The sequence below is a fragment of the Phascolarctos cinereus genome, unplaced genomic scaffold, assembly GCF_003287225.1.
Source record: "Phascolarctos cinereus isolate Bilbo 61053 unplaced genomic scaffold, phaCin_HiC Scaffold_4;HRSCAF=312, whole genome shotgun sequence".
Lineage (NCBI taxonomy): Eukaryota > Metazoa > Chordata > Mammalia > Diprotodontia > Phascolarctidae > Phascolarctos > Phascolarctos cinereus.
This window is the reverse complement of record NW_027555847.1, coordinates 51,237,107-51,260,707: the sequence shown is the minus strand read 5'-3', so window position 1 is coordinate 51,260,707 and position 23,601 is coordinate 51,237,107. Positions and strand designations below refer to the sequence as shown.

The following is a 23,601-nucleotide window of genomic DNA, read 5'->3' as shown; positions in this document are numbered from 1 at the left end:
TACATAACTAATTGTAATGTAAAAGCAGAGAGGATAAGTACCTAGGAGAGTGGTGAAATGAGACCGGAGGAGGGGGAAAGTCAATATCCGAGCGCCATCCAAGACCCAGTACAAATCCAGAGCAGATGCTGCGTGCGGCGTTGTGGTTCTGGGCAGCAAAAACTGAATGATGCTACCATGGATTATTTCTTTGGGTGGCATAAACATGAGCTAGTGCGGTATTAATAACATTATCTGAAGGCTTGGTGTTGGCTTTCGGCAAGAGTTTGTTTTTGCCGCCTGAAATAGTCTGCAGTTTGCCTTCGAAATGGGCAGTCTGCCAAGTCAAAGAATTTGTAACCACCCAACAGAACAAAGCAAAACTATTTTTACACGGGGGAGTCCAAGAATGCAAAACAAAATCCTACTGCCAGCCCCTGCCACGGCTGGCTCTAGCCAGTCTGTCTGGTATCCGAGGCGGGGGAGAAGCGGCCGGCCTGGCTCCAGCAGGAGACGGGGGAAGCAAACACCGCAAGTCCCTCGGGGATCCGTTTCCATGGCCAGAGGATGGTCTGCTTTTACAATTTGGAGAGAGGCAGGTGTTTCCATAAGCCTCAGAGGCACTGATTCTCCACTCTGCTCCATCTGGCCTGGCACAGGAGGGACTGGTGCGCATTTTATTTTGTTTTTTGTTTTTAGTTTTCAACCTACACTTCTATAAATTTCGAGTTCTAAATTTTCTTCCCCTCCTTCTGCTCCTTCCTCCTCAAGACTGCGTGCAATCTGATATAGGTTATACATGTACAATCACATTAAACATATTTCCACATTAGTCATGTTGTAAAGAAAAATTAGAACAAAAGGGAAAAACCACAAGAAAGAACAAACAAAACAAAACAAAAAAGAGCAAATAGTATGCTTTGATCTGCATTCAAACTCCCTAATTCTTTCTCTGGATGTAGATAGTATTTTCTTTCTTTCTTTCTTTCTTTCTTTCTTTCTTTCTTTCTTTCTTTCTTTCTTTCTTTTTTCTTTCTTTCTTTCTTTCTTCTTTCTTTCTTTCTTTTCTTTCTTCTTCTTTCTTTCTTTCTTTTCTTTCCAAGAGTCACATAGCTACTGAGTATTTTGTGTCTGAGGCTGGATTTGAACTCAGGTCCCCCTGACTCCAAGGCCAGTGCTCTATCCACTGAGCCACCTAGCTGCCCCGATAGTATTTTCCAGCATGAGTCTTTTGGAATTGTCTTAGATCTTTGCATTGCTGGGAAGAGCCAAGTCTACCAAAGTTGGTCATCACACAATGTTGCTGTTACTGTGTACAGTGTTCTCCTAGTTCTGCTCACTTTGCTCAGCATCAGTTCATGTGAGTCTTTCTAGGTTTTTCTGAACTCCACCTGCTCATCATTTCTTATGGAACAATAGTATTCCATTACATTCATGTACCACAACTTGTTCAGCCATTCCTGAATTGATAAGCATCCCCTCAATGTCCAATTCTTTGCCACCACAAAAAGAGCTGCTATAAATGTTTTTGTACATGTGGGTCCTTTTCCCATTTTTATGATCTCTTTGGGATACAGCCTTAGAAGTGCTATTGCTGGGTCAAAGGCAATGCACAGTTTTATAGCCCCTTGGGCATAGTTACTGGTAGGCAATCTTTTTAATCCCATTCTGGCTAGGGTCCAAGGCCCTCCTTAGGTACTTACTGCTTACTTGCACTTTATGAACTTGGGCAAGTCACTGAACTTGAGTGTTTTCATCCATAGAATGGATGTATACTTACAATACTTGCACCAATCACATGGGAGGGTTGTAAGGGAAAAAAACACATTTTGTAATCCTTAAAGCACTTTATAATTGTGATCTATTAGGATAGTCTGCAGAATTACTGAGGTGTCTAGGCAGAAGGTGATAACCATTTCCTTTCATCCTTAAAGTAGAAATACTACTGCTGCTACTGCTACTACTAAGGATGATGATGACAATAATAACTAACATTTATATAGCACCTACTACGTGCCAGGCACTGTGTTAGACACACATGAGTCTCAAAGTTAAGAGACTAGTGTTTTAGTACCTTTGTTATTGGCTACTTATAAAGTAGCTAGTTGTATTAATTGATTAGTACTAGCTAATAATAATAACAGATAACATTTATATAGTGCCTGCTAAGTGCCAGACACTTGTGCTAAATGCTTTACAATTCCTTTCTTATTTGATCCTCACAACAAACCTGAGAGGTGGGTGCTATTATTGTCCTCATTTTACAGATGAGGGAACTGAGGCAAACAAGTTAAATGACTTGCCTAGGGACTCCTGGTGCTCTATCCATCTTGTCAATTAGCCACTTTCTGTCACTCAGCCACTTCAAAATCTCATTTTCCCTAGCTGCAAATTGGGAGTAATTCTGTTCTTTTTTTTTTGACCTAGTAGACAGGACTGTGAGGATTATGTAAAAGGTAAAAGCACTATTTAAAGGAAAGACAGAAAGATCATCTGGGTGTTTAGAGGTATTGACATTCAAACTCAATTTTTAATTTGAGGTCAAAGTATAAGAAACCTTCAGAGTGGAACATTCTATTGGTTTATGCCTGACAGGGCTTAACTGATCTCTCTTTCTCTCTTTTTTTTTTGAGGTGTCAACTTACTGTATTAAAAAATAAAATCTAAATTTTATTTATGCCTTTTGTTTATGCACAAGTCACTTCTGTGTATACTCCCCTCACCCACCCAAGAATTGAACACTCCCTTCTTACAAAGAAAAACAGTTAAGCAAAAATAATTGACACTGGCTGATAGCATCTGATAATGTATTCAGCATTTCGTCCCAAGGGTTCACTGCCTTTCTGCTGAGAGAAGAGAGGGATATTTTATTATCTGTTCTCTGGGCCCAAGATTAGTCATTTTAATTACACAGCCATGGGCTTCATTTTAGTGATCTTTTCATTTACGTTACTGTAGATAGTGTTCTTCTGGTCTGCTTATCATGCTGCATCAGTTTCCAATATTTGCTATGTCTTACTGCAGAATAATGTTCCGCTACATTTATATGACACAATTTATTTCATCATTCCCCAATTGGTGGGCCCCCACTTTGCTTCCAGTTTCTCTATACCACAAAAAGTATTGCTGTGCGTATTTTGGTATCTGTTATCTTTTTCTTTTTGTCTTTAGCTTCCTTGCCTGGTGGGGTGGAGCGATGGTAAAATAAAAGACTATAAATAATTTAGTGATTGCTTTTTCCTTCATGATTCCCAGTAGTTGGAATGGCACCAGAATGGTTGGACCAGTTCCCAGCCCCACCATTAGTGGCTTCTTGCTCTCATTGGCTTCTCACTTACAGCATTGGATTCTTACTTTCATTCTTCACCTGGGTCTTAATTTCTGATAAAAGAATAGAGAACTTGAAAGATCATAAAGTTTTACCAAGTGATCAATGAGCCATAATCTTCAGGTTCCAACTGTCCTTTAGACATCCCAAGCTCTATGTCCCATTGACATCTCAAAGTCAACACTTCCAAAACAGAACTCGTTATCTCAGTCTCAACATCACCCTGACTCCTCACTGGTGCTGGTTGGTCTTCCTGTTGCAAGTCCCTCTCTATTCCAGTTCATCCTCCATTTAGCTTTCAAGATAATTTTTTCCTAAAGCATATGCCTGATTATTAGGGTAAGAGACATATCTCTCCTGGTTCTGAATCCAGCAGGTTATTGACATAGCTTAGTCATGATACAATGAGGGCCTGCCCTAGGGTGGTGACTATGGGGGTTGAAGGAAGGGGACTATAATGAGAGATCTTGTGAAGGTGGAAATGACAAGGCTGGACAGCAGATTGGATATGTGGGGTGAGCACAAGTAAGGAGCCAAGATGACACTGAGATTGTGAGCCTGGATGACTCGGAGGATGGTGTGCCCTCATCAATAATAGAGAAGCTGAGAAGAGCAGAGGACTTAGGAGAAAATAGAATGAGTTCTATTTGGAGGTGTTGAGTTTGAGATGTCTATGAGTTTGAAATGTCTGATGGCTCATTGGTGCCTGGAGGTTGTGACCGTATAAATAAATTTGCAAATTATGTGCATACAGATGATAACTCAATCCATATGAGCTGATAAAAATCACTAAAGGAAAAAATATAGAGGGAGAACAGAAGAAGGCCCATGACAGAGCCTTGGGGGATACCAAAGAATTAGCTGACATTTCCCAGATAAAGATACAGCAAAGACACTAAGGAGAAGTTAGACACATGCAGGAGAACAATCAAGATAGAGTAATGTCACAAAAACCCTCATGGAGAAGTGGGTGATCAACACTGTCTATGGTGAGATCAAGAAAGGAGAGGCTTGAGAAAGGGCCATTAGATTTGATAATTAAGATATCATTGGTGACTTTGGAGACAGCAAATTTCATTGAATGATGATGTCGAAAGGTAGATAGCAAAGAGTTTAGAAAGTAGTAGGGAGGAGTGGGAGGTGAAGCATCAATGTTATCATATGGCTTTCTCAAAGAGTTTAGCCATAAATGAGAGGAGGGATATAAGATGATAGCTGGCAGGGATGGTGGGATCAAATGAGAGTTTTTTAAAAGATGGGGAGACATGGGCATATTTAAGCAGCAGGAAAGCATCTACTAGACAGAGATTAAAGATTAGTGATACAGTCAACTTGAGAGAGAGAGAGAGAGAGAGAGAGAGAGAGAGAGAGAGAGAGAGAGAAAGCAATCTACTATAGAAGATGGGATGGAGTGGGATCAAGGGAGCATTTACAAGATTATTTTGTCAAGGTGAAGGGTCACCTCTTTATGTGAGGTAGGTGTGAAGGAGGAGATACTGGGGAGGAGACAGCTGAGTAATGTGAGATGAAAACAAGGGGACAAGAGGAAGATCTTGATGAATGGCTTTAATTTTTTTCATTGGTTATATGAGGCCAGCTCCTCAGTGGAAAGAATAGGAAGAAGGAATGCCATGGGAGGCTTGAAAAGGTAAGAAAAGGTTTAAGAATAGCCATTGTAGTAGATGGGATAGTCAGTTGATTAGGGAGTTGTATCAGGATTGCCTTGCCATAGTGAGGGCCCACTTGAGATCTCAAAACATAAATTTGTAGTGGACCCAATTAGCATGTTATTTTGATTTTCTCCAGCTTGATTCAGCAGCATTTGAATAGGAGCAAAGGTTGTGAATGGTGGGAGTAATCCAAGGTTGGGGCGTGGCAACATAAATTTATAGTGGGCCTGATCAGCAGGGTATTCTGATTTTCTCCAGCTTTATTCAGCAGCATGTGAATAAGAGCAAAGGTTGTGAATGGTGGAAATAATCCAAGGCTGGAAGTTGGCAGGATAAGATCTTTAATAGAATAAAAGGTTAAGGTGTGGAAGATAGTGTAGAGTTGAAATGATTCACCAATGGTTCAAGACAAAGAAGGGAGGAGAGTCTAGCCAGTACAGGATTGATATCATCAGAGAAATGTATAAACAAGAAAAAAATGGGCCAGTTATATATTGAAAGTGAGAAATAAGAACTCTATAGTTTCCCATTGATAGCCATTCAATGTTAAGAGAATGATTAAGATCCCCAACATGTATGGTAGACACTCTGTGGTGAAATTATGGGGGGCCTTGGATAATTGTCACACCGAGTGAAGAGTTGTGAATGGGTTTTGATTTATATCTTTGAAGAGAGTCTATACATCTACAAGTTCTACCAAAATGTCCAAGTATTGAGCCATGGTACAGTGAAATGTGCCCTGGATTTGGAGTCAGAGGAGTTGGGTGTGAATTTTCTGTCTGTTCCCTACTACCTGCATGATGTTGGATGAGTCAATTCACACCTCAGGTCTTCAGCATCCTCCATCTACAAAATGAGAAGAAGAAAGTAGACTAAATGATTTCTCAGGGACCTCCCAGTTCTAAGTCTGTGGTCTTATGAGCCTTGGCCTGAATGGTGAATTATTCTCTGAACTAAAGCTGAGTAGTCAGGGGTAGATTCTCTTTAAATTCCTGGCTTATAAATTCCTTCTGTAAACTTTATGAAGTAGAAAACAGCTGATATTACTCATCCCTGAGGCATCAGAGTACAGAGGGGAAAGTATTGGATTTGGAATGAGAAGACTAGGTTTAAATACTCTCTCTGCTACTTATTAGTTATGCAATCTTGAGCAATGTCTAAAGCTCCCTGGGTCTCAGTTTTCTCATCTGTAAAATGAGGGGATTTGACCAGAGGTTCTATAATATTCTTTCAACTCTGAACCTCTGAGAGGCATTTCAAAGATTATAATTTTTTGGGGGGGGGCTAAGCAGAGGGGTTAAGTGACTTGCTCAGGGGGCACACAGCTAGTGTTATATGTCTGAGCCCTGATTTGAACTCAGGTCCTCCTGAATCCAGGGCCGCTGCTCTATCCACTGCGCCACCCAGCTGCCCCAAGATTATCATTTTCGATGATCATCTCTAGATAGATGATTCCCAGATCTACACATCCAACCCTACCCATCCTCTTTCCTGAACTCCCAGCTCACATTAACAACTACCTTTTGGACATCTTGAATTGCATATCCTCTAGGCATTTTGAAGTCAACATCTCCAAAATAAAAGTCATTCATCAGCTTTTCCCTTCAATCCTTTCCTCTTCTATACTTTACAAGAAGTCATTGCCATTCTCCCAGTCATGTAGATGCACAATTTTGACACTGTCTTTAACCCCTCATTCTCACTCCATGTATCCAATATGTTCTCAAATCTTGTTTTTGCATTTACAACATCTCTTATATTCCTCCTCTCTTTCTTTCCTCATATTCCATCTTTCCACTCATATAACCACAACCCTAGAGGAGTTCAGCATCTCTTGCTTGGAGTACTTCAACAGCCTTTTAATGAGACTTCCTGCCTCAAATCTCTCCCCATTCCAATTCATTCTCCCTCCATTCAGATGCCGAAGTGATTTGTCTAAAGAGTAAGTCTTAACATGTTACCCTTTACTCTGTGAGCTCCATTGACTCCCTCTTGCCCCCAGGATCAAATAGAGACTTCTTTTTTTTTGGGGGGTGGGGGAAGGTTTATTTAAGGCTCTTCACAACCCGGCCCTTTTCTACCTTTCCAGTGGGCTCTTAATTTACTCTCTTCCACTTTAAGTTCTGGCAACATTCAATCAACAATCATTCATGAAGTGCCTACTATGTGCCAGGCACTGTGCTAAGTGCAATACTAGTCTATTTGTAGTTCCTTCAATAGGACTTTCCATCTCTCATCTCCACACCTTGCACAAGCTATCCCCTCAGAGTCTGGAATGTTCTCCTGATTCACCTCCACTGCCTGGTTTCCCTGAGTTTTTTCAGGAGTCAGCTCAAACATCACGTTCTGCAGGAGACCTTTCCTGCTCCCTTCAGCTGCTAAATATTTCTCTTAAGAGTCCTTCCAGCTACTTTCGTTTTTTAGCTTTTAGGCAATTGGGGTTAAGTGACTTGCCCAAGGTCACACAGCTAGCAAGTGTCAAGTGTTGGGTCTGAGGCCTGATTTGAACTCAGTTCCTCCTGAGTTCAGGGCCGGTGCTCTATCCAATGTGCCACCTAGCTGCCTCTCTTCCATTTACTCTTAATAAATTTTATACCTACCTAGTGTTTGCATGTTATTTCCCCATTAGATTATAAACTTCTTGAGGTCAGGGACTGTTTCTGCCTTTCATTCTACTTAATTCTATTTAACATAGTGCTGGGCACAGAGTAAGTGTTTAATAAATACTAATTGACTTAAAGATTGGAGAAACTGAATGCTAGAGCGATGGGGAAGGACATGAGAAAAGTCACAATTCGGAACGGTGTGAGTTGAAATCCTACTTTTCCCAATGGAATTTACTTTATCTGGTATTTAGGAAAGCTATTGATGGACAAGTCCAACATGCCATGTGAGTCCCATAAGACCCTAGCCTCTGTCTTGGTTTCTAAATTCTAGATCTTGAGGAAAACCGTGTCCCCTTCTTCCCTTCTTAGAAAGTTGCTGATGCTGAATCATTTTTTGGTGCGCTAAGACAATTTGCTTTCCAGATGGATAGAGGAAATAATGTCTCACTATCTTGGGAATCAGAGAAGAACTTATCTGTCTGCTGTCTGAAAAAAAAAGGGAGGGATTAGTTCTTAGGTTTCAAAACAAAAATCAAAACCAAAACTAAAACCCTATGATCACTAGGCAGGGTGGGAGAATTCTAACAGGTTGAATTTCTGGGCGTGGTCCAAAAATGAAATATCCTCTTGTCCTTTTGTGGGAGACTTTTGAAGAGTGAAAGTTTTGTTCTGAAAGAAATATTAATAGGGCAACTTACTTTCTGCTCCATCACAGGCTATGAAGGGGGGAGAGAACTTGCTGCCACAGATCTGACTTTCTCCAACTACAGGACAAAAGTTCTGCTTTCTGTTTATATACTCTGCTTTCTAACTTTGTCTTAAAAAAATATAGTATTTCTATGCACATTATCAAAGTAAAGCAAAATAGAATATTGTGTTTAGTGTATCAATTTATAATTAGATAAATATTCTTTTGAAATTCTATTTCCCTTAATTCAGGGTGTTTTCAGAGACAGGAAAAAAAAGCTTTGAAAAATTCTCTAACATCCTCAGAATATTACTGTTAAATTTCCATGCAATTCTAACTCATATGTGCTTTCTTCCATCCACTCCAACAGACTTTAAGCCTGAATTTCTCATGCTGTGAATTAAAAAAAATGTTGACTCTTTCAGGGGTGAAATGAAATACTTGTTTGCTTTCAGAAAAGTAACCAAGGCTGGATATTTCTCCATGATTGGTGTATCCTGGTTAAAAACACTTTATTTTGGGGACTGACAGCAATTGTAATGATGAAGCTGGTTGTGAATAGAGGTACACAACCATCTAAATATCTTGTTTTATTAGCGACACTTTTTTTTTTAGGCAATTGGGGTTAAGTGACTTGCCCAGGGTCACACAGCTAGTAAGTGTCAAGTGTTTGGTCTGAGGCCAGACTTGAACTCAGGTCCTCCTGACTTTAGGGTTGGTGCTCTATCCATTGTGCCACCTAGCTGCCCCCAATAAAGAACTCACCCAAACAGGGACTTGAACCCTGTACCCTCAGATTAAAAGTCTGATGCTCTACTCACTGAGCTATACAGGCTCACTAGTGACACTTTCCAAGCAAATGTGATATAGTAGAAATGGTGCTGGGTGTCAGACAAGTCAGGTAGACCTGGGTTCTAGCTGCAGGTCTGCCATGAACTCACTGTGTGGTCTTAAGCAAGTATTTCCTACAACTATTGCCTCCCAATTACTCAGCTATACAGACCACTTAAACTTTAGTTGCTTCCTTCAAGACTTCCTTCAAGACCCTTCAGGTGGGAGGACCTTCTATTCACTCTCAATGTATTTTCTACGTGCCTATTTTTCTACAAGAGCCAACTAAGGGGTGCCTTTGTGCACAGAGTGCTGAGCCTGGAGTCAGGAAGACCTGAGTTCAAATCTGGACTCAGACACTTGCTAGTTGGGTGAGCCTGGGTAGGTCACTTAACACTATTTGCCTCAGTTTCCTCATCTGTAAAACAAGCTGGAGAAGGAAATGTCAAACTGCTCCAGCATCTTTGCCAAGAAAACCCCATGGATAGTATTGACATGCTATGTTCCACAGAATGAGACACAACCAAATAAGTGAAAAATACTTTTTCTGGATGTTGTAGAATATAATATAGTTGAGGGCAGGAACTACTTTGCTTTTGTCTTTGTATTTCTAGTGCTAGGCAATGTTCCTGGCATATGTTGTTATTTAGTCATTTCAGTTGTGTCTGCCTCTTTGTGACTCCATTTTTGGGGTTTTCTTGGCAAAGATATTGGAGTGGTTTGCCATTTCCTTCTCTAGCTCATTTTACAGATGAGGAAACTGAGGCAGATAGGGTTAAGTGACTTGTCTAGGGTCATACAGCTGGTAAATGTCTGGGGCCAGATTTGAACTCAGGTCTTCCTGATTCCAGACCCAGTGTCACTACTGTGTCACCTAGCCACCCTTTCCTGGTACAGAGAAAGCACTGAAGGAATGGTTGCCTATTAATAGGTGGTGTCCCTGGACAGCACAGATGGCCTTTTCTTCCTCTCTCCTGGGTTAGCTTCATTGTCTTCTTACTCTACTCAGTTATCATCTGTCTGAAAGAAATTCTCATTTGTGGAAAGTAGTGAAAATGGTCAGGGGCCTCGAATTCTAATTCCGGCTCTGCTGCTGTTATACCTTGAGCATCTGCCATAACTTCTGTGCTCCTCACTTTCTGAATGTGTTGGAGTAGATGCATGGTCTTCCATTGGCTAGTTCTAACATCATAAGTGACCTGATAATTCTCTGACTTGACCATTGGTGAGAGGCCCGAGGCTTTGCAGAATCCTGACGTTCCTCCGGAATCATACAAGCATCAAGGTTCGAGTGGGAAGAATGCTGGATTTGGGATTAGAAGACACGAATTCAAATCTTGACTCTGTCAATTGCTATCTATGTTACACTGGGCAAGCTAATTTAACTCTCCAGGACTCAGTTTCTTTTTCAGTCAAATGAAGGGGCTCAACTAGAGAACATCTCTCCTACCTGGGAATCCTGGGTTCCTAGGATTCATTGACTAGATGTTCTTCAGGTTCCCTCTAGCACCCAAAGAGTCTATGATGAATATAAACTTCCACCCCATGTGAATCGCACAGCTGCCTGGCCCTAACCATTCATTTATTGTTAAAGGCTAAATGGGTTTTCAGAGTAGCTGCATGAGCAAAAGCTTTCATCTGCTGATTTCAGGCCATTATTGGAGTTGTCCATTTGGATTTTATTTGAGATTGTTATTTTGGTCAAAGGGTGCACCAATTATGAAGGCGGAAGCTTGTTCTGCCATAGGTACCCTTGGATGTTTGCGTGTACGACCCTGATGGCTAGACAGGGAAGCATCGCTGGAAGGCCACTGACTGAGGCCATTTAACATCTGAGTAACTTCCAGCAAATCACTTAATTTCCCAAGTCTTTGGGTTTTTGTTTTTTCCCTAGTTATTTCAGTCACATCCAACTCACTGTGGCCCCATTTGGAGTTTTCTTGGCAAAGATAGTGGAGCGGTTTGCCATTTCCTCCTCCAACTCATTTTACAAATGAAGAAACTGAGACAAACAGGGTTAAGTGTCTTGCCCCACATCACACAGCCAGTAAGTATCTGAGGTCACATTTGAACTCAAATCTTCTCTATCCACTGCGCCACCTAGCTGCCATCAAAAGGATGTCTTCTATGTTCAGTTTCCTGAGAAGGAAAATGATATCTGAAGTCTTCTTGTAGCTTTAAACCATAGCCCTGTTATCCATTTTATATATCTTTGTATAGCCAGAGGTTCTTTTTTTTTTGTAGGCAATGAGGTTAAGTGACTTGCCCAAGGTCACACAGCTAGTAAGGGTCAAGTGACTGAGGTCAGATTTGAACTCAGGTCCTCCTGACTCCAGGGCCAGTGCTCTAGCCACTGCACCACCTAGCTGCCCCTAGCTGGAGGTTCTTAACTTGAGGTTGGTGAACTTAGGAAAAATATATTTTGATAACTTTATTTCAATATAGTTTCCCTTATGATCTGTATTTTCTGCATTTGAAATATTATTGTAAGAAGGGCTCCATACCAGATTGCCATTGAGATCCAGGGAACTCAAAAGGTTGAGAACCCTATGCAATACAAAGGTTAAGAATCCTTATAGTTACAGACAGATTAACGTCAGGAGGATGGTGATTCTGTCTTAGGAAAAGCTTTATACCTTTCCTAGCGCTTTACACAATGCTCTGCATTCATCAGGTACTAAATTAGTATTTATCTAGCTGAAAAGAATCTCTGGTGCCTGCACATGGGCACTTAATAAACATGTATTGATGATGATTTATGGAAAGGAGACAGACCTGGATTCTGGTCCTGGGCCTGACTCCAATTTGGTGTGACTTTTAATGAGATACTTAACTTTTCTGAGATTCGATTTCCCTCATCCATAATATGGAGATAATAATTACTGCCCTGCCTAGCTGACAGCATTGTTGAGGATGCAAAAGCATTTTGAGAAGTAAGAAAGTGAGATCTCAAGAAACCAAAGGAAACATTCTGTTGAATTACACCATGGTGAGTACCAAATGATACTGCAAATCTTGAAATAGAGTATATTTTAGCAAACAAGAAATGATTTGTTACTGATGCAGAAGCCATTCCTGAGTCAACTGCCCATATGTAATCACAACAACACGTGAGAGCAATGGTAAATTTAATACAGAACCAGAAGAAAGATATATGTGCCTAGGAGGGCATGCAATGATGATTTCTTATCTGACCCATTTAAATAAGTCATTGATGAAAAAAATAGTAAATAGAAGAAAGGACATTGACACTATCATGATAAATTTGTTCAATGGATCTAAATCAATTGTCCTAATGAGGAGACCAAGAGTTTAAAACCTGCCTTACTCATAAACACTTGGCAGAGAGTGATGGAACCCACAGGTAATTATCAGTTTAAAATGTAAATTAATTTATAAAATCTTACAGAGAAGAGCTGTGGAAAATTATGGGCAGTTTTACCTCATAAAATAGTGAGAAACATTGGAAGGACAAAACAAGTTTAATAAAAGCTTGTTGAGAAACCCAACTGAGTGGCAATGTTTTGTAGTGAATCGAACACTGGATTTAGAGTGAGGAAGACCTGGGCTTGAATCTCTCCCACCCACAGGCCTCTCATCTAACACGTACTGGCTGTATGACCTTGAGAAAATCACTTACCCTTTTTAGCCTCAGTTTCTTCATTAGCAAAATGAGGGGTCTAAACTTTTGTGGTTGTTGTTCAGTTACTTTCAGTCATGTCTGACTCTTCATGACCCAATTTAGGGTTTTCTTGGCAAAGGTACTGGAGTGGGTCGCCATTTCCTTCTCCAGCTCATTTTACAGATGAGGAAACCGAGGCAAACAGGGTTAAGTGACTTGCCCAGAGTCATGTAACTAGGAATTGTCTGAGGCCAGATTTGAACTCACATCTTCCTGGTTCCAGGCCTGGTGCTCTATCCATTCTACCACCTAGTTGTCTAAACTAAATAATCTCTAAGATCCCTTCTAGTGCTAAATCTGTGATCCTAATTAAAATCAATGTAAGGACCCTTATGATTGAAACTTGGAGGCCCATAACAAAAGAAAGATGAAAAAAAATCTTGGAAGATATTTATAACATTCTTTTCACCATCAAGGCAGTGGAAGTAACACATTTCTACTTGAACATCACAGTCCTAGATTCTGGAGGAAATGGGATTATCAGTGAAGAAAACAAAGACAGGAAAAGTGATTGGACGAGACCAGTTGTATACTGCAGAAGTCTGTATTGCTGATGAAACAATTTGGAAGATAGTCAAGGATTTATTCTCAAGGAATTAAAAGAAGGGGAAGATACAAAAATGTGGAGGGGGGAACCTCATGCTAATTTATTATCTTGCACCCCAAATAATTAAGAAAACATCAGTTGCTATTGCATTCATAATTTTCTATCTAAGTAAGGATACTCTACCTGTGCATTAAAGGCATCCTTGATCAGGGTACTGGAAGGGAACGGGCAAGCTTCTTCAAGTGGTTCTGACATTTATCATTGTACAATTGAGTGAGAGATGCAGAGAAGACAAGGTTCCTCTAAGCTTATTTGTTGGTGTTGTTGACTTGAATGTTTCCTGGTGTCTTTGCTCATCTTTTTATCACTACACAGATTCTGAGGACTCAGGAAATGATTCATGGAGGGAGGCAAAGGAGAAATAATAAGACCTTCCATTGAAAATGAGTTTATTCATAACATTTCTGTAAGAGGGCAGATAGAAGAGATAGGCTGTCCCAGAGCTTCAATGCATCAAGGAGCCACATGATGAAGGCAAGAGAGTCATCGTTTGAACTTGCTTTCTCTCTTTTCCTTCTTCCTTTTTGTACCTCTGAGGGAAAATAGAAGTGCCTGGGGATAACTGGGGAGCAAATAGAGAGGTTCAGTCACTGTGACCAGCACTTAACTGAGACATACCTGATGGCTACCATGACTTCCAAGTTCTGTAGGTGCCTGAGACAGGGAATTCAGTGTCTGCTTCCATTTTGTTCTGAGCCAGAAGTGGTGAATACCTTCTCCTATCTTCCCTTTTCTTTTTTCCTTTCACGTGTGTATGTGTGTGTGTGTGTGTGTGTGTGTGTGTGTGTGTGTGTGTGTGTGTGTGTTTTAGATTTTTCCTATATCTACATCAAAAAATCTGGAACTGAATTGGGAGGAAAATTAGGAGGCAGCGATGGTTGGTAATATCTTTCTCCACACAGGAATGTTTGATCTAGTTTTTTTTTTACTTTATCCTGTGTATAATGAAACAGGCAATCTGCCCAGCAAAGGTGTTAGCTACCCTCATGGAGGAGATAAAGTATAGAGTCCAAGTCAAGGGGATCACTATAGTCAGTGAGTTTCTCCACATGTGGCTATTTGAAGATGACATTGCATTAATTGAATCAAGTCGCAGAATATTATAGAACTTCTCAAATAAGATTTAAGGTCTTGTAAAACCCAAATTGTTGAAGAACGCCTTTTTTATAAATTATGACATCTCATTGGGTAGACAAGCTATAAAATTTGTCCATAAGTATATGTGTGAATACATGTATGCTTGTTTATATATGTTTGTGTGTATGTATATCACATATGTTTATGTATATGCCTATACCTATGTATATGTATATATGTCTGCATTTTGTGTGTATGTAATGGGGAAGGGAATAGGGAATCAGCATTTATATAGCATCTACTATGTGCCGGGCATTGTGCTAAGCACTTCACAATTGCCCATTTGATCCTCCCAACAATCCTGAAAGATAAGTGCTTGTAATTATCTCCATTTTGCAGTTAAGGAAACAGAGGCAAACAGAGGTTAAGTGACTTGTCCAGGGTCACATAGCTAATGAGTGTTTGAGGCTGAATTGCTATAGGTGGATACTTAACTAGTCATGTAATTAAAGAGGAGAAGGGTGAGTCCGATTGCTTTTAAGAAACTGCAAAATACTTCGAATGACCTCAAGCTTCTTGAGACAAAGGGCCAGCTTTTTAGCGTCATTTTTCTTCCAGTGATACTGTATGGCTGCAAAACCTCAGAGTTTCTTAAGAATTGAAACTGGTTATCATCCAAAGGGCTGGGGCAAGAAGCACATTGGATGTCACATTACAAACAAGAAATTAAACATAAAATTAAAGGCTTGAGCCCCACTGATGGCTCAGTGGATAAAGCACTGGGTCTGGAGTCAGGAAGATGAGTTCAAACCCAGACTCAGACATTTCCTAGCTGTATGACCTTGGACAAGTCCCTTAACTGTTTGCCTTAATCCACTGGAGAAGGCAATGGCAACCCACTCCAGTATCTTTGCCAAGAAAGCTCCGGATGGGGTCACAAAGGGTCAGAGATAACTGAAATGACCAAACAACATCGGCAGCAACAATGAAAGATTTTAAGGATGCCACCAGTGAAAAGACTGACCTGAAAAGAAGATGACTCAACCACACGGAAAGAGGGAGGAGTAACCAATGGAGAGTCTGCTGACGTCCTTGAGACTTCAAGAGAACAGGGACACAGTAGGCGGGTCCACGGGCCACACTTTTAGGCAGAACGGGCAGGCATGCGCCGGCTGTAATTCCCATTGTCAGAAGGAATACTTGCGTTGATGAGGTCCCAGATCTAGTAAATAACTGGAGACTTAGGTGGAAGGCAGGCTGTAACATGCTGAACAAATTGAATTTGTGCTTGAAAAGTCAGGTAATCAAATGGACTCTGGCCTTTTAAAAGTCAGAAACTGATAATAGAGATATCTGGATCTAATTATCCAGAAGGGCGGGCAGGGAGGAAGTTGGCCAGAACGGATGCCAGGCAGCCTTCAAAGATGATTAGATCAGTGTCTCTGATATTGGATAAAAGTCTCTGTGCTACCTTCTCTAGCCAGCCTTGCATGTAGTGTCATGTAAGTGACACAGATTTCAGAGTACTCACTCAGGAATCAGAAAACTCCATTTAAGTTGTAAAGCCCTGAGAAGACCAGAGCAAAAGCCTTGTCTTCAACCCGGAGGCCCCAGTATGCTTGGCTGCTGGTGAACTATGTCACAGGGCTCGTCTCATTAGGTGACTGAGTAGAAATACTAATCATAGCTAGCATTTGTATAGTGCTTTAAACTTTGCAAAGCACTTCACATGTTATTTCAGTTTTTTCAAGCCCTATCCTATCCTTAAAAAGACCAAGAGGTCAATTGATTCTTAATGGTCCAGATATTCTCAAAGGAGGAACAAAACAAACAAATAAAATGACACCGCCTAATTTTCTTTGGCTTAAATAGAAGAAAGAGGTGGGGTGGTCTAATGGTTAGAGATCTGGCCTCATAGTCAAGAAGATTCTGCTCTGCTAAATACATACCGGATGAGGCAGCTAGGTGGCGCAGTTGAGGCAGCTAGGTGGCGCAGTGGATAGAGCACCAGCCCTGAAGTCAGGAGGACCTGAGTTCAAATCCGGCCTCAGACCAAACACTTGACACTTACTAGCTGTGTGACCCTGGGCAAGTCACTTAACCCCAATTGCCTAAAAGCAAAAAAAACCCCCACACACAAAAAAACCCCCAAAAAACCATACTGGCTGTGTGACTCTGGGTGAATCACTTCAGCTCTCAGGCCCCAGGCAACTTCCCAAGGCTATGCATTTCAGAGCAGCTGCTGGTATTCATTGGTATAGGAAACATCAGAGAGTCCCTTATTCTAATGAAATTGAAGGTCTGGGTCAATGACAACAACAACAGTCCTCTACATAAACTAGTAGCCGTTCTGTTGGGCATCAGTTTTTGACTCTTTCAGCATTTGCATTGTAGTGAATTAGCATCAGAGAAGCACATAGCTGAGATGACCCACGGCGTGGGAGAATGTGTATTGGGGTAGGCAGCAAGGGACCTGAGTTCTAGTTCAGCTCTGAAATTAGGTTGTTGGATAACCTTGGAAAAGTCCCTTTATCTTCCTGGGCCTGAGTTTCCTTCTTTGCAAAATAAGGCATGAGGGAAGAGGGATTGGACAAGATGAGGCATCTAGGTGGCATGTTGGACAAGAAGGTCAAGAGGACCTGAATTCAAACCCTCCCTGAGATACTTTCTAGCTGTGGGATCTTGGGCAAGTCACTTAAATCTTGACCTCAATTTCCTCATCTGTAAAATGGGGATAATACTAGCACCTGTGTCCTAGGGTTGTTGTGAGGATTGAATGAAATAATGTATATAAAGTATCTGGCAAACTTTGAATAGTAGAAAAATGCCTGCTTTCTCTAAAGTTCATCCTAAGGCTGACGTTCTGTGACTGTAGGATAGATGACTGGAATGATGCGCTAATGCCCCCTGAGTGGCAGAATGGCTTCTACCAATGGGTTCTCTAAGGGGAGTATTTAGGAGGAAAGTATTTCCAGGAACCGTATCCCTTTGGCCAGTGTGGCATTTGCAGCGAATTATCCCATTCAGCATCATTCACTCTTCTTCCTATGAGTATTGTAGGCCTGACTTCACACTGCCCAGTGATAAGTCAGGAACAATGTTATCACAAGGGAGCAGGTTCTTTGGAGCAGGAGTCATTGGTCCATTGGGCATAAATCCTGCGTAGTTTGCTGGGTGGAGAAGCTTCCAGGGTTCCTGGTTTAGGTGGCTGAAAGGGCAGATTTTGGCTAAGATTGAACTCTCTCCAAAGCAGGAATGCCCTCTATGGTGTGAGAGAACCAGATTAGGAAGGACTGACCGAGTTACCCACCCAAAGGCTATCCTTAGAACTGGCCTCCTCCATGAAGGCTTTCCTGAATCATCCTGTCCCACAGTGATGATTGTCGTGTCGGTTCTCTGTGGTGCCCTATTGCTTCCCCGGTAAATGTTCACACTTCTTTGCCTGGCATTTGAGGCCTACCACAATTTGGGACACTTCTTCCTTTCTAAACTTTTTTCATGCTATTTGCCCTCTATTAAGTCAAACTTGAGTTTTCTTTGCCCTCTGAGACGTGTGCAATGCTCTCTTATCCAGGGTACCTTTGCTTAAGCTGTTCTTTAGGCTCAAAATGCCTATTCTCCACCTCCACCCATTGAATTCCTCCCTATCAATTAAAGCCAAAGTCAAATAACACTTCCCTTATACCTCCAATGAGTAAGGATCTTGTCTCTCAAACTTCACAGACATCAATCAATCCTTTGATCGATAAGTATTTATTAGGCATTTATGGTGTGCCATGCACATTGTTAAGCAGTGCACATTGCTTTGTGCCCCTCCAACACACTCAGAATGGGAGGTTGTATAGTATACTGCCTAGGAGGACACAGTAGTCTAGAATGGGGTAGAGAAACTGCGGCATTGAGGCCACATGTGGCCCCCTAGGTCCCCAAGTGCGGCCCTTTGCTTGAATCCAGATGAATCCTAAGGGGATTTGTTCTGTGAAATCTGGATTCAGTCAAAGGGCTAGCTAGGAGTTAGGAGACCTGGCTTGACTCAGTTTAACCTTTATTAGGCAGCTATTTTGAGTAGAGTGCAAAAGAGGGTGTTCAGCGAGGTCTAGCCCTCTGGGGTGCGGGCTTGCTGAGCCCCTTTCAGGGGCTCATCATCTGCTTTTGGTGTCCACCTTTCACCCAACTGTCACCAAGAAGCTGTAGCATGCCTGGTGGCAACACCCCAGTAAAATCATCTCATCAAATGGGCTAAACCAGGTGAAGGGTATTCAGAAAGCCTCCAGCCCACTGTCAAGTGAGGGGGATGTCTACCCTAAGCATGTGAAGACTTCCACAGTAGGATGGGTGGATGAGAATGATTTGTTCCAATGGCCACGAAGGCGACTGAAGCATGTATAGTGGAGCACTTAGAGCTTGGTCAGACACTGAAGATGCCAAAGTCACCCACTGCCTTTTGGGTCATCACCAGTCATCTTGACCTTTGTCCTGATGATTCTGAAAGTGAGAGTGATGCTGATGACTTTGTGTAGCTCTGACTCACTTAAATTCAATTCTCGCACAAGTCAAGACATCACCTGTGATGTCATCATTGATGGTCTTGGAAAAAGAAGGATGAACAGTGCCATTCTGTGCAGAGCATTGTGCTTTGAGGCCTAGCTCTGCAGCTTGAGTAAATCATGGCAGCATAAACCTAGAGGTGGAAGAGAACCTTGAGATCATTTAGTCCAACTTCTTCATTTTACAGATCAGTAAACTGAGGCCCACGGAGGTTCAGTGACTTACCCAAGGTCACACAGGTGGCAGAGACAGTATTCAAATTAAGCTGCTGACTGCAAAGCTCTTTCCACCTAAGCCAATTCTCCTGGCCTCAGTTTCCCCTTTGTAAAATGAAAGGGTTATATTAGGTGATTTCTTAGGTCCCTTCTAGCTCTAACTATCTATGGCTCTGTTAATCAATGACTATGTATGCTACTGAGGTATGAGAAAGAATTCAGGGTGGGAGAGCATGATAGATTGGGAAAAGTACTGGACTTGGAGGGAAGAGAGACCTGTGTTCAAATCCTACCACCAACACTTATTAGCTTGTTGAGAGGTTGAGATGCTTGCTCAGGGTTACATAGCTAGATAGTGTCTAAGGCTAGATTAAAGCAAAGGTTTTCCTGGCTCCAGGTCCAGTGTTGTATCTACTGCACTATGTAGCTGTTCTGATTAAGCATTAGAGGTGGCTTTGAATGTAGATTCTCTGACTCCAGAGTTGGTGTGCTTTCCACTATGGCATCCATCCTCCTTGGTAGAAAGTGCCCTGGACTTGGACTTGGGCAACAGTGGTTTCAATACTAGTTTGGGCACTAACTAGATAGGTGGGCAGGGGAAAGTGACTTAGCCTCTCTGAACCTCCATTTCCTCATCTGTAAAATGGGTATTATAATAATACTGATGATGTTTTTTTTTGAGAAAAACATACTGTAAACCTTAAAATACACAAATATGAACTTGTGTAATTGAGTCTTGATATTCAGCATATGTTTAAATGTTGTTAAAGACTAATTGAGTCAGTCCATTTAACTAGATGTGATGCTGTGTAGGCATGGCAGGAGTGCATTTACTTTGGGTTATTCTGGAGGTATCTGTAGGAAGAGAGAAGAGAAGAAGACATGTGAGATACCTGCCTTATGGAGTTTTTTTGTTTTTTTGTTTCCTCCATTAATTGTGATTAGTTCAGAAGTGGGGCATGTAGGGAACAGAAGGACAGTAGAGGAAGTCTTGTGATCATAGCATCTCAGAGATAGAAGGGACCTCAAAGATCTTCTAAGTGAATGCCCCTTTAACAAGAATACCCTCTAGTCTATATCTGAGAAATGATTACAGAGATTTTTTCTTAAAGACAAGCAGGATAGGGGAGCTCACTATCCCACAATACAACCCATTTCAATTTTGGAAAGTACCAATGGCAGGGCAACTAGGTGGTGCAATGTGGATAGAGTGCTGGGCCTGGAGTCAGGAAGACCTGAGTTTAAATCTGGCCTCAGATACTTACTAGCTGTGTGATTCTGGGCGAGTCACTTAACCTTGTTTGCCTTAGTTCCTCGTTTATAAAATGAGCTGGAGAAGGAAATGGCAAACCACTCCAGTATCTTTACCAAGAAAACCCCAAATGGGGTCACAAAGAGTTGGACACAATTGAAAACGACTAAACGATACCAAGGGTTAGGAAGTTTTTCCTTCACCTCTATTACCCATTGCTCCTATGGCAGTCTGCCCTTAGAGTTGGAGCAGAACAAGTTATTTTTCTCTTCCACACAATTTCTCTTTAAATGCCTGAAGATCACTCCTAAATTTCATCTTCAAGATCAACATCCTCAGTTCCTTCATATGATTTTCCTGTAGCCTTAACTTGACACCTTGGTCACTCTCTTCTGAATGTTCTCTGTTTTTTTCTAAAAAGTAATAACTGTAACTAAACTCAGTAATTCAAGTGAAGTATGGCTAGGGTGGCATACATTGGACAACCTTCTCCCCATTCTGTGCATTATATCTCTGTGGATTCATATCGAGCCTCTTAAAACCCCTAGAACTTTTTGGTTGAAAAGCTGCTTGGCCATGCCTCCCTCAACTTGTGTGAATGAATTTTTGATCCCATATTGAACTTTACATTTATCACAAGAAATTTCACCTTGTTCATTTCACCCTGATGTTCTAGCTTGTCAAGATCTTTTTGCATCTCAAGTCTGTCACCCAGTAGTTTAAGGAGCCCTCCCAGCTTTGTGTTATTTGCATATTTGACCGATGTGTTCCCTGAGCTTTTATCCAAGTCATTAACAACAACTTGATAAGTAAAGGATCTTATTTTAGTGGTGTCCTGTTTGTGCTCCCTTAAACACCAACCCTGCCATGCAGGCAAAGCTTTTGGGCTCCAAAAAGCCACTCATAAAAGGTGGAAGAAATGTGTCTGTTTGAGCTACATTTATGATATATGGTGTATAATAGGTCCCAGAGACATCTTTAGCACTTCTGGTCTCTCTTATGAAAGAGCTTGGCGCCTTTTGGATAAAACACAACGGAATTTTTTTCTCTTTTAATGCTGTTTAATATTAACAGTACCCAGAAATGCAGTATAACCTACTTTACTCATAGCTCAGGGATTCCAGAAGCTTTGTTGCATCTTAACATCTACAAAGGATGATGATAAGAGACTCTAAATCTCATTTCGTTTCTCATAATGTCATTTTGTTTACACTATCCTTTGGTGTACTCATAGGATATTAGATAATCTTCAAACATTCTAGTCTTGTGTATGTCTGCTGATAATGTTTTTAAAGATCATTAATCGTCAGTAACAACTGATTAACTTGGGAGTATAATCATTTGTAGATTCAGAAAAAATTGGAACTGGAAGGGACCTTGGAAAGCTAGTGTCTAAATATCTCATTTTACAAATGAGGAAACTGAGGCCCAGGGGGTCAAAGTGACTTACTTGGCTATTCTTGGCAGGGCCAATATAAGAACTCAGGTCTCCTGACTCTTAGGTCAATGTGCTTTCCTCTACACCATGTGAATTTTAATTTACAGTGATGTGGTATCATAACTTTCTAAAGAATTTGGAATAACTTTCTAAAGAATTTGTAATCAGGAGACAGAGACTCAAATCCCAACTCTGATATCCAAAAACTGTGAGCTCATGAACAAGTCACATAATCTCTCTGAGATTCAATTTCTTCATGTGTTAAATGGGCATCATGATGCTTGCATTGCTAACCTCATGGAGCTGTTGTGAAGAAAGTATATTGTAAAGCTTAACACACCGTGCAAATGGCATTATTATTGAATTGCACTCTGATCATGGAGGCAGGAGGAGGGAATGGATGCTCCTGGTTTCAATGCTCAGCTCTTCAGATGTCTGAAGCTAGAGTAAAATTCTAGCTCAGAGCTTGAAACAATAGAGTCCTTCTTCAGAGACTGATGGTTACTTGCATGAAATGTTTGGCATTTTGAAGTACTTTCCACTCAATCAATTTGATCAGCCTGGGGCAAATGCCTGCAGACAACTTGTAGGAGCTCCTACAGATCTCAAGTAGATTATTTTTGAACAGACACCTAATAGAAGTTGTCTAATTTATGTGCATGTGTGGTAGACTTCATAGATGGACATTGAGTTGAGGCCAGAAGTATAAAACAAGAGGAAAATGGGCTAGATTGCTTTTGGAAAATGGCAAAGAAGTTTGACAAACCCCAAAATTTCCCAAACATCAAAGGTCCATCTTTTCAATATTAACATTTTTACAAGTGTGGCCACATGGCTGCTAGACTTGGAAAGTCATTGCCTTAGAAGAATTAGGGATGAACTAAGGATCACACACAGAGGGTGATGGGAGGGCACATGGCAAATGTGAGCAATGGACAATGTATGACCCATGAGGAACAGCGGAGAAGAATAAGAGCACAGGATTCCATCAAAGAATTGCACGATAGGAAGAGAGATAGGTGTGTTGTTTGGCAAGAGTGAGGCATGGCAAAGCCCTTCAATGACATCCTGGAGATATCGGGAGAAATCGAGGAATTCTAGGACGGACTCTCTGTAGCAAACTTTTGGAAGAACATGGATGACAATTGCACAGGATGGGAAGGCATAGATAAGTTGCCTTCTGTATCATTAAAGAGAATATCCAAATGGCTGAGATCATGGATCCATCTGAGTATCGGAAAGTGAGTGTTTCCACAAACTCTCCAGCAATCTATATAAGTAGAAATTTTCTATAGAGCCACAATGATGCTATGTCACTGGCGAATAAGCTTAAGTTCAAATAGATTACCTTTGAGCTTCTTTCTAACTTGGAAGGTCTACAATTCCATGAGTTTCTGAATCATAAACTAACTTTTTAATGTTCAAGGGTGAATTAGATAAAATGTTCTCATCCAGTGTGGGAACTATATGCCTTTCTTATTTTCTGATATATTGATAGGAAACTGTCATCATGGTGTGTAGGTAACCTTATCACTTAGAGAAACTATCTTTTGGACCTATCAATTGTAGCTAGTGGCCCAGCTCTGCCTCCCAGATTTCCTAAGTGCTCCATGTTCACAAGTCCAGTCTTGCCTCTGCTCAGGCCTGGGGGCCTGACTCATCAGGGGCCAGTTTCTCTCT

The 23,601-nt window shown here is 41.2% G+C and overlaps 1 protein-coding gene and 1 non-coding gene across 2 annotated transcripts in view; one reads left to right on the top strand and one right to left on the bottom strand.

The window, feature by feature from the left end:
• Positions 1–23,601, top strand: part of SSUH2 (ssu-2 homolog) — a 158,748-nt gene that overhangs the window by 69,804 nt on the left and 65,343 nt on the right. The gene's annotated exons all lie outside the window — the stretch shown is intronic.
• TRNAK-UUU (transfer RNA lysine (anticodon UUU)) lies at positions 9,034–9,106 on the bottom strand. Its single transcript has one exon. It is a non-coding gene; the product is annotated as a tRNA-Lys (tRNA).